Source organism: Gekko japonicus, unplaced genomic scaffold (genome assembly GCF_001447785.1).
Source record: "Gekko japonicus isolate JY-2015 unplaced genomic scaffold, Gekko_japonicus_V1.1 scaffold1344, whole genome shotgun sequence".
Lineage (NCBI taxonomy): Eukaryota > Metazoa > Chordata > Lepidosauria > Squamata > Gekkonidae > Gekko > Gekko japonicus.
Genome location: NW_015164226.1, coordinates 79,300 through 91,339, shown reverse-complemented (window position 1 = coordinate 91,339; position 12,040 = coordinate 79,300).

The following is a 12,040-nucleotide window of genomic DNA, read 5'->3' as shown; positions in this document are numbered from 1 at the left end:
ATGCCCAGCCATTTCATGTTTTCCACTGGGTCCTAGGCTCAGATCACTGAGCACAAGATTTCTGTAATGAATGTCAATAAATCAAAAGTAGGTTTGCAATACACACTTGAACAGCATACTCAGGATTGCTACAGCACAAACATTTTGATGCAATAATTCAGAGCAAGAGGTGTCAGTTATCAGAGACTGTTGAATAGACAAAATATTGCAAGAGTGCTGGTGTTTACGCATGTTTCATTTAAAGTTTAAGAAATCTTTAATTATGTTTGTCTGTGTCATTTATAAAGTTTATATCTCCGCTACCTGGCATTACATTTTATGACACACATGGCCCAGCCCAACAAGGTCTCATTTATGTCAGATCCAGCCCTCATAATAAATGAGTTCGACACCCCTACTCTATGGCATTATACCATCCTGAGGTTCCTCCATTCCCAAATCCCGCCACCCCAGACTCTGCCCCAAAAATCTCCAGGTATTTCCCAACCCAGAGCTGGCAACCCCATCCCCATTGGGGAGAAAGGGGGGATATAAATAAAGTGGATAAATCAATAACAGATGGACAGACAGGCTGATTCTTTTAGTACTGTAGATTCATGGTAACAGCAAGGGAGGCCCATTGTGGCTCTCGGCAGCCCTGCTTGGAAAGCACAAAGTGGGCAATATGCATTGCTCCTTGTCAATGCCCTTTCTGCATGCTTGTGTTCAACACATTGCCAAAGTGCTGCTGGAGTATGTGGTTCAGAATTGCTGAGATTTGTGGATTAAAACAAATGATATCAGAGCTACCACTTTCTATGTATTTTAAGTCTCAGCTGGGGCAAGAGTGAAGACAAGGAAAGACTCAACAGGTCGTCTTTTTATTGTAGACTTTGAGTTCTAAATTGTTAGCCTTCATGGTGGCACTTGTGAGGGCAGAAAAGCAGGATACTAATTTTGTAAGTAAATAAATAAATAAATAAATAAATAAATAAATAAATAAATAAATAAATAAATAAATAAATAAATAAATAAATAAATAAATAAATAAATAAATAAATAAATAAATAAATAAATAAATAAATAAATAAATCTGTAGTTGAAGGGGACTCAGCTAGCCTCAGCAAGATCTGCTTCACCCTGATTGTCAGGTACAGGGTTGGTATTCTTGGCATGAAAAAGTATAATGTAACATTCTAACGGCATTTATGCAGCTTAAGTAATGTAAACTGACAACAGAGAAGTATATATCTTGAGAATGGCACTGAGATCCAAACAACCCTTTGGGCGTATTAGTAGGCTTCCCATTTGCCAAGGGGCAATAAGCTAGCTCCTGCCCCTGTGCTTCAGGCCCTGCTGGGACTCTGCAGAAGCAGGATCAAAAAGCAGGGACAGGGAGCAATGTCACATTTCTATGGTAAAAAAGCATAGGTACAGGCCAGTTCCTAGGGCATTGTGACATCACTTCTGGGTACAAACCAGATGTGACATTGCAATGTTATTCCCCGTCTCCCAAAAGCTAACCCTACATATTTGTAAGTTAATTCCTGGTTTAGATAGATGTGTGTGAGAGAGTGAATGAGTGAGAAAGAAAGAGAAAGAGAGATCTCCAGTTCTTCAAAAATGGTTGCTTTCTATCTTGGTTAGAGATTCAGTTTTTGTTATGGTGGGTTGCCTCTGCATTTATTTAGAGGTGCCGGCTTGGATTAGGAAATTCCTGGGGGATTTGGGGATTGAACCAGGGGAAGGTGGGGTTTGGAGAGGAGAGGGACCTCAGTGGGGCACAATGCCATAGAGTCCACCTTCCTAAAGAGCCATTTTCTCCAGTGGAACTGGTTTCTGTCATCTGGAGATCAGCTGTACCCAAGTCACAACTGGAGGTCTGCAACCCTAATTTATTTAGAGGTTACAAACTTTTGTCATAGCATTAATAAAGTTATTAGACACTATGAAAAGAGGGTAGTATTAGGTTTTGTGGTAACAATAAATAGAAAATGTGGTCATTCAAACATGCAAGCGTCATGTCTAAAAGGTCACTTTGGCTTCTAAAATCTTTGGCTCTTAGACCCAAATAAAATTTATGAAGGCCCCGTTTAGCCAAATCATTCTCAAGCTGCTAGGAAGTTTGCCAAGTTCAGGTTTCTTTTAGAGCTTGTGAGATGGTTAGAATGTTGGACTAGTTTCTGGGAAATTTAAATTGGAAACCCCACTCGACCATAGAAGGTCATCTGCTGGGTGAACTTGGGTCAGTCATACACCCTCAGCCTAACCTACCTCACAGGATTAGGGTTGCCAAATGTTAAAAACGTACCAGCGGGGGAGCGTCCTGCCGGTCCGGGAGTTGTCCGCGGATGCGCACGCGCCAGAGCGTCACCGGAAGTGACGTCACACGCTGGGCGGGGCCACGCCCCCAGCGTGCGACGTCACTTCCAGGTGATGCGCACGCCGGGGCGGAGTTCCCCCCGGGCCCCGATTCCCCGGCGTCGGGTAACGGGCCTCCGGGGCGGGGGGAATTCCGCCCGACCGGGGGGGTTGGCAGTCCTACACAGGATTGTTGTGAGAATAAAATGGAGGAAAGGAGAACAGTGTTGTGAGCTGCTTTGGGTTTAGGGTTGCTAACCGACAGGCAGGGCTTGGAGATCTCCTGGAATTACAATTGATCTCCAGACTGCAGAGATCAGTTCCCCTGGGAAAAAATAGCTGCTTTGAAGTGTAGACTGGCATTATACTCTGCTGAGATCCCTCCCCTCCCCAAAACCTGTCATCCCCAAGCTTTACCTACAAAACCTCCAGCAATTTCCCAACCCAGAACTGTCAGCACTATTTGGGTTTCCACTGGAGAGATTGAAGGTCAAAGAAGACGGGGACGGCAAAGGATGAGATGGTTAGACAGTGTCATAGATGCAACAACCATAAAATTGAGCAAACTTCAGAGGACAGCGGAAGACAGGAAGGCCTGGCGTGATCTGGTCCATGGGGTCGCAAAGAGTTGGACTCGACTGTGCAACTGAACAACAACAACAACTGGAGAGAAAGGAGGGTATCAATAGTGACATATAAGCAAAGTTTCTGAAGTGTTGTTCACTGTGTGGTGAAGTGCAGTTCGTAAATTCACAGTTTTAAACGAGCGGTCATTGATATCATGGCCCTGATCGTGAGGACCTGGAGACCTCTATCAGTCACATCTACGGTCCCACCGAGTATAAGGCAGCTTTATATTCTCTTCAACAGAGCTCTAGGTAAAGTTATAGTATGCAGAAATCAATGGAATACAGAAAGGCGTGACGGTTTAGAATTTATTGTAGGAATCAGTCAAAGTAAACCCTGCCACTTAAAAAAATTATTTTAAAGCTCTTAATCCAGGCAGTAAAATATAACTTGAGCAAAATAGACTTCATTATTACTATAATTATAGGTAATTTAAAACACTGTAAATGTTGAAGTACGACCACTTCTAACAGAAATGGTAGGTGGCTCTATATGGCTCAAATCTAGACCAGCGGTGGCTTTCATTCAGGCAGCTGGCAAAATGAGTTACAAAGATTACATATCATTAGAGGATGAAAAGGAGTCCCTAACAGAAGCCCCTTCTCTGCCGTATAACCTCTGCAAAAGCCAAGCCCATTCTACAACTCATGGCTAGGAACAAATACTGAGTGGGAACAAATACTGAGCAGGAGGCAAGCTCTTTTTCTGCGAGAATGAACACACAATCTTGTCCTGCTTCTTTCAGGAAAATTATCCACACAGGTCTCAGACAATACTTGTATTTCTTGTCTGAAATGGGGTTTCCCCCCCCCCCCAACACTCACAGCTACTTGACAGCCACTGTCCCTTGGCATGGTCTCACACCCCTGGTGCGTATAAAGGTAAAGGTAAAGGTTCCCTTGCAAGAAAGCCCGAATAGTCCGACTCTAGGGTTGCGGTGTTCATCTCCGTTTCAAAGCCGAAGAGCCAGCGCTGTCCAAAGACGTTTCTGTGGTCATGTGGCCGGCATGACTAAACACCAAGGCTCACAGAACGCTGTTACCTTCTCACCAAAGTGGTACCTATTTATCTACTTGCAATTCCTTGCTTTCGATCTGCTAGGTTGGCAGGAGTTGGAACTAGAGACGGAAGCTCATTCCGTCATGCAGCAACTCGGGTCTCGAACTGCTGAACTACTGACCTTCCACAGCCTGCAGTTCAGTGTTTTAACCACTTGAGCCACCGCAGCTATACACAGCTGGCGCGTATAGATGTGAGCTAAACAACAACATTGGCAGGCCCAACTGCATATGTTTTTCTCAGTGGAAGCTGGCTGCACCCAAGTAGCTGCTCAAATCATATATACACTCTCAAGTACAATAAGATTGCATCACAAAAAAGGGTCTGCCATGCCACTAGAGGTGGTTAACTAGAGGTATCGGAGGCATAACTGAGGACTGGCAGCAACCTATCTAAGAATGCAACTAGGCATGGTGACACAACCTAACCATGGTTGTACAAAACCCTGAATGAGGAAGAGGCAAGGGAGGTCAACAGTGCATTCCTAAATTAATTAATGCATTTCTAATCCCATTGGCTTTGACTGATTTAGAAGGGTGTAAGTCTGTTTAGGATTGCACTGTTAAAAGTGCAACATGCTGTCACAGATGGGAAGAATTAAACATTTACCCAGCCCATGCTTTTCTCCCTAAAAGTGTGTCTCACTAAACAGTTTTCTTCTGGTGAGGGTAATTTCCCAGTCAGGAAACCCACCAGTAGGTTAACAAAAACTATAATTAGTGCAAGTTGTAGTTATCAAATCAGCTACATGCCCTAGTCTGAAATTGAGTTCATCTGCATTCAGGTATCAGAACTAACCATGGTTTATCTCAGTGTCTGAATGCAGCCTCAGATTCTTCTGTCATGAATGATGAGAAAGGATATTCATTCAACAACCTATTGCCTTGAAAGTTATGAGGTCACCATATGTCAGCTGCAACTTGACAGCAAAAAAAAGTTCATTGATATGGAGACAGAATTGGCGTTGTCAAACTTGAGACCTTGTTTGTTATGTGTTATATGTCTTTTCTGTACCTTGCTGTAGCGGGTAGTGTGTGGGGAATGTGTGTGTGTGTGGGGAAAGCACTTCACTTAGGTGCTGGGCAACTATTCCTAAGAGAGCCTCCCGTCTGGGAAAATTTTTTGATGACCTTGGATGCTGTCTTGGCTAGCTCGCTTGTAGCAGATAATATAGTGTCGATTGGCAGGTGGGAGCAGGGTAGCTAATAGCGCACACTTCATTTAGGCGGGATGTATGAACAGAGTGATTGGATAAGACCGGGGGGGGGGGGCTTGTTCAAATCTTGTATGACTTTGGTTTTGGTGGCAATTGAATTAGTTCTGACACAAGTGGTCACAGCTTGACACAAGTGCTTCTTTCAATAAACAAATCACCTTCCAGTGAGTGTTGTTGAGGCACATTTGTTCAAGAGTCTGACAGGCATCTGGGTATGTTACAAGGTCAATTCCCTGAACTTATTCTGTGGTAGGTGGTCCACTGTTGCTAGTGAATGGCCATTATATCTGTGATGCCCATCGGTAAGTAAGGATGAACTGCTACCCAAGGTCTGTGAGAGAAACACTATCATTATCTAGGGCCAACTATAATTCATTGATGGAAATGGAAGCTGTAGGTGGCACACAACTCATTTTCTCTTCTGGACTTCTCTAGTATTAGGCTACACTAGGGTACCCAACCCATTTGGCCTTGTCAATCTGCTTCCTTATTTCAGTGACTTGGATTTGTAGCTTTAAGAATGCCTGATGCAATCCTTTCAAGTGTATATGTGTCCCTGTTCAAGACACGTGAACAAATGTAGCTGTACCTTAGAGTTTGACTACAGATGACTAATCAAGTGATTTGTTCTGAGAGGTAGCTGCAAGTATGTAGACATGTGTAAGTGTCTGTAGTTTTCTGGCTGCCTCTTATGTCCACTATGCAGTTACACAGAGAGTTAACCTGCCGAAAAGAGCAAGCGTAGGAAGACAATAGCCCTGTTCACATATTATAGTGAATGCATGTACAACCTGCATGTACAACCTGCATATACATTCACACATCTGAAAAAAGTTTGAGTCCAGTGGCATCTTTAAGACCAATTTATTCAAGGTATAGGCTTTCGTGTATGCGCACACTTCTTCAGATACATTGAAATTGAAGTTACCAGTCCACATATATAGGTAAAGGGTGAGCAGCAAATTAGCATGACATAATAAAGGTGTTTAATAGATGCAAGGACCAAGCTGAAATTGGTCACCATTTGTTTGGGTTTAATTCCAGGGGGGAAACAAAGTTAGGGAAATAAATATATCAAAATAGGGGATTAATGGGCAGATACATACATTTGTTTGTCACAATGGGCCAACATGTATTCACTTTACAAATGAAACTGGGAGCCAGTACCTGGATGTTAGGTTTAAATCACACATTCAGCTATATGTGCATTGAATATAACATGAGAATTACACAACACACATATAATGAATAATCAGTTCACACATGAAACTGCCTTATGCTGAATTAAGTCCATCAAGTTCAGTATTGTCTACTCAGACTGACAGTTGCTCTCCAGTATTTCAGGCAGAGGTCTTTCATATCACATACCGCCTGGAACTTTTAACTGGAGATGCTGGGGATTGAACCTGGGACCTTCTGCATGCCAAGCAGATGTTCTACCACTAAGCCACAGTCCCATGTTCGGCACAAATTGTATGTGTGTTCATTTAACTTGTGAACATGGCTTGTGTTGTTTGTTACTGGAGCTTTGAATTGCCATTGTTGTTATTTTATACACAACTCAGTCTTGCATACAAATGTCACAGTATCTTACCTTTTGCATTTGTTTGCCTTTTGATCCTAAGGTTATGAGCCCTATCTGCCTGTCTGTCTTGAAGGTGCCACAAGCTGATGCCAAGTATCATTGTCGCCTAAGGAATAATGTTGTCTACAGTGCTCTACAATTATTTGTGATATAATCATGTTATTGTTTAAGATCATAGAACAAAATATCTGTTGAGACATATGAAAGGTTCTTTTGTAATAAACCCTAGAAAAAAGACATAAATCTCATCAAAGTTAATGAAAGGATTCCCTTGTTTCCACAGGCCTTCAGTTATTAATTCCAGGCGACTTGGCTTTGATTTCTGCACTAAATACATCCAAGAAATGAAAATGATTTTGTTAAAAACGTTTGATTTTACTTATTCCAGTTAGAAAACCTGGAATTTATGCACTGATCAAAGGAAATTAAATTACCAGCATCCTGCTATAAGCACGGTCACTGTGCTGTTCTGAGGGAATAAATATAAATACATGGCAGCTACAGTTAAAGAGTGCTGCCTTCACTTTTCTTGGCCAGCGTCCTTAACAGGTATTTGAAAGTCAGAAATTAAGCAGATTCAATTTTTTTTCCTAAAAAGAAGATACTGTGATGGGGGAAGTCACCTCTTGAGGGACTGTGGCTTAGTGGTAGAGCATAGCTTTGCATACAGAAGGTCCCAGGTTTGATCTTTGGCATCTCGAGTTCCTTAAATAAATCAAAAAAGGATCAGGTATGAGTAGGTTAAGTGAAAGATCTGAGACCTTAGAGCGTAAACAATACTGACCTCCATAGACCAATGGTTTCACTCAGTATAAGGCAGATAAATGGACCACCTATCCTGCAACTTGTTAGGTGCTTAACAGTCATGGTAGAAAAGGCAGCAATGTTGTGATTAATTGATAAACTGCTGTCCCATCTCAAATACTGCCTCATATCTAGCTACTCCTGAGACTTGGCAGCTCAGCATATTGGTTTCTAAGCCAAACACTGGTCTTTTGGCCTGTAACTAGATACTATCATCCTTACAGCAGCTGGGAAGCTTTTGTCTGTTAAGAATAGAAAACAATAATTACTCCTTTATATTATTTTTCTGAAATTTTGTATAAAACAAAAAGTCAGTCTTAACGCTGCCACAGAAGCTATACTAGATACCAAAGGTCAATGATGCTGAGGTAATTTTGTTGGCTCCATCAAAAGTCATCTCCATTTGCCTGTTAATCATAAAGTGCTGTCGTAAATCTTACTCTTCATTCTAAATCAATACAGTTACACCACAATATGTCACCAGATGATAATGGCATGAGATTCAAGCAGGTTTTCAAATATTGATGTCATCCTAAACTCGACTATCTTAAAAGTAAAATGACATGGAGACAACCTGTCTGGAATTAGTCCACTGTGGAAAAGAAAAGAATGTATTAAAATGGAGATTGCTGGTTACTAGGAATCTTTGATCCATAAAATAAATAAATACACATGAATATACATGAAGCTGCCTTATATGGAGTTGGACTATTGGCCTATCAAAGTCAGTATCATCTACTCTGACTGGCAGCAAGTCTTTGAGTTTTGGACAGAGGTCTTTCATATCACCTACTACCTGATCTTTTAAACTGGAAATGGCAGGGACTGAGTCTGGGGCCTTCTGTGTGTAAAGCAGGTGCTCTGTCACCAAGCCACAGCTCCACCCCCATGGCCTGATTGATTCGATCTACCACCACTGGTCTGATCTAACACAGCTATTCTTGTGTCCTTCCCAGAGACTCTTATATGAACTTTCTCACCTTCATAACCAAAATCTTCCATTCTACAAAGCTATGCTTGAGGGAGCAAAAATTACTAATGGGGGATCAAGGGGTACAAATTTTCAATTTACTGGAGGAGTACCAGTCATGAGCATGCTGGCCCCACCCCCACTCACAACCAGCACATTGGTTCTGCCCTCTTCCTACATATTTTGTTGGAATGTGGGCACAACAGTGCCTATGCACACAAGCTGTGCCTCCATCATCAGGAAAGTTTGGGAACCTGCTTTCATAATCACAGGGATGGAATCTACATGTGTGGAGTTTGTACATATGTACGTACTGTACTCATGTTGTGGTGATCACATGTAGGTGGGAGACAGGGAGTGAAGTCAACATGCTTACTCCCACTTTTCTTCTATTCCAGGGATGTGCAACCTATGGCTCAACAGTAGTGTGGTGAGGTCTCCCACTTTGATGAGAGATCTCCCACTCACCACCAGCTCTTTCTGCTGCCATTTAGCTGGGGGAGGTGGGGGAATGGGGGGTGATTGGTATAGTGACCTGGAAGTGATGTCTATGCTTGAGTGTTTGCCCAAAATTCCATGGCTCAACCATGGAGCCTTGGGCAAATGCTAGATGATCATCAGCAACACAATGACATCACTTCTGGGTCATCCCAGTAGTGACATGACTGCATCACTGGTGACATCACAATGAGGTACCATAAGGTGTTTTTAATTTATTTTAATTTATTATTTATTTAGGCATTTTTACCCCGCCCTCCCCGCAAACGGGCTCAGGGCGGCTTACAAGGGGCAGGAGCCCATGCATAAAACCAGATAAAACAAGAAATCATGAATATTAATAACAATAACAATAATAAAGTGCTTTCTGTAAACAAGATGGTCTTTGAGTGGTTTTGATGGCATCAATCATTTCCTTAAATCCTCCCCTTGGGGTGATATTGTCCAGTAGATAGTTCAAGCCAATCCCACAGTGTCAGTGCCATACAATTAATGGTGGACCTTCCGAGGGCGGTTCCTAGTCCCGATGTTATTGCCACCATTGGTGGTGGTGGTGGCGGCGGCCCCTATGCGAAAGCCTGGCGGAAGAGCTCCGTCTTGCAGGCCCTGCGGAACTGCATAAGGTCCCGCGGGGCCCTGATCTCCTCCGGGAGCTCGTTCCACCAGGTAGGGGCCACCACTGAGAAGAATCTGGCCCTGGTTGCAGCAAGCTTTACCTCCCGGGGGCCTAGACTCACCAGGCGGTGTTGGGTCCCCGACCGAAGTGCTCTTGGGGGTATATGCGGGGAAAGGCGGTCCCTCAGGTAAGTCGGACCCTGGCCATGTAGGGCTTTAAAGGTGAGTACCAGCACTTTGAAGCGGATTCGGTATGCTATTGGCAGGCAGTGCAGCGTTTTCAATCCAGGCCGGATGTGCTCCCACCTGGGGAGGCCCATCAACAGCCTGGCTGCCACATTCTGCACTAGCTGCAGCTTCCGGATCTGCGACAAAGGCAGCCCCATGTAGAGAGCGTTACAGTACTCTAACCTTGAGGTGACTGCCGCATCTATCACTGTAGCCAGGTCATCGCGGTCGAGGAAGGGAACCAACTGCCGAATCTGCCTAAGATGGTAAAATGCAGATCTGGCAGTGTCTGCCACCTGGGCCACCATAGTTAGGGAGGGATCCAGGAGCACTCCCAAACTCCTAACCTCCAACGCTGGCACCAGAGGCAACTCATCGAAGGTTGGTAGAGGGAGCCCCATCCCCGGACTGTTCCGGCTCAGGCACAGGACCTCCATCTTCCCTGGGTTTCGTTTCAGCCATCTCAGCCTGAGCCACCCAGCCACAGCCTGTAATCCCCAGTTCAGATCTTCTGGGTCGGAGCCCGACCGGCCACCCAACATCAGATAGAGCTGGGTGTCTTCCGCATATTGGTGATAACCCAGCCCATACCTCCTGGCAATCTGGGCGAGGGGGTGCATGTAGATGTTAAACAACATCGGGGAAAGCACCGCCCCCTGAGGCACACCACACTCAAGTGGGTGCCTCCGAGACTGCTGTTCCCCTATCGCCACCCTCTGTCCCTGACCTTGGAGAAAAGAGGCAAGTCATTGAAGAGCGAGCCCCTGTATTCCCACGTCAGCAAGACGGTGGGTCAGCAACTGGTAGTCGACCGTATCAAACGCGGCCGACAGATCTAACAACAACAGTGCCGCCACACCACCTCGATCCAGATGCCTCCGGAGGTCATCAGTAAGGGCAACCAGCGCCATCTCCGTCCCATGGCCAGGTAAAAAACTGGACTGGAGTGGATCCAGAACAGAAGCGTCATCCAGAAAGCTCTGAAGCTGTGTCGCCACTGCGCTCTCAATCAATTTGCCCAAATAGGGCAAATTAGACACCGGCCGATAGTTGGCCAATTCAGCCGGGTCTAGAGTTGTTTTTTTCAGGAGAGGGTGGACCATCGCATTCCCAACCCAGAGCTGGCAACCCTGTAAATGGCTATGGAACCACTTTCCAGACCCTTGGAACCCAGAAGACATGGCATAGGAGGAGGAGCTTTTCTACCTTAGCTGCCACTGCAGAGCCCCAAATCAATATAAGTCAGGGGTGAAGGGACCCATACCTGTTACCATGAGGCTGTCCTCCCATACTACCCACTTGGGGCAGCAAAATGACTTGAGACAGCCCTGCCTTTTACCTAAGCAGAAGGAAATAAACATGGCTTGCCTCCCTCTGTTTTCCCCTTCCCTCTGCCGCCCCACCAGCCACAGCCGGGACACTCACCTTGAGCTTCCTTCTAGAACTTATTGTATTTCTTCCCACAACGGGCCTTACTCCTAGTTGTATAATAGTTATTATTATTGTGTTGTTGAAAGATCTAATAGCCCTATGTAATGTTATTAAAATTAGATTTATAACAAATGTCATACCCAATCTTTCTCCAATGGGGACCCAAAGCTGCATTGTTTTCCTATCCTCTGTTTATCTTCACAACAACCCTATGACCACTGTGGACCACTCACAAGTTACTCACAAGTGCAGAGGGTTGGACTAGATGACCTGCAAGGTGCCTTCCAACTCTAACATTCTATGATGTAAGTCTGACCGATGGTGTGTCACCCAATAACCTTCCATAGCAGACTGGGGATCTAAGTATTAGAGACACATGACAGATTGCTTAAAAGCTCTCTTATTACATGTTGCCTATCATGAAGATAACGTGGTTCAGGGTGTTCCAGTTACCTTAATTTTTGCCATTGCAGCTTCCATCATCATTGTGGGGATGGTGGCCAGTTTTCAAACATGTAGCATTATTTTCTGAGTTATGCCTGCCACAAAGAGAGACCCTTAGCTTCCATTGCAAATAGCACAGGGTAATTGTAGTTTGTCTCACCTGGGACAGGATTTTCCTGTGGATTTCAGTTTTGGCCCTGAAACTCCCACAATGATCCTGCAG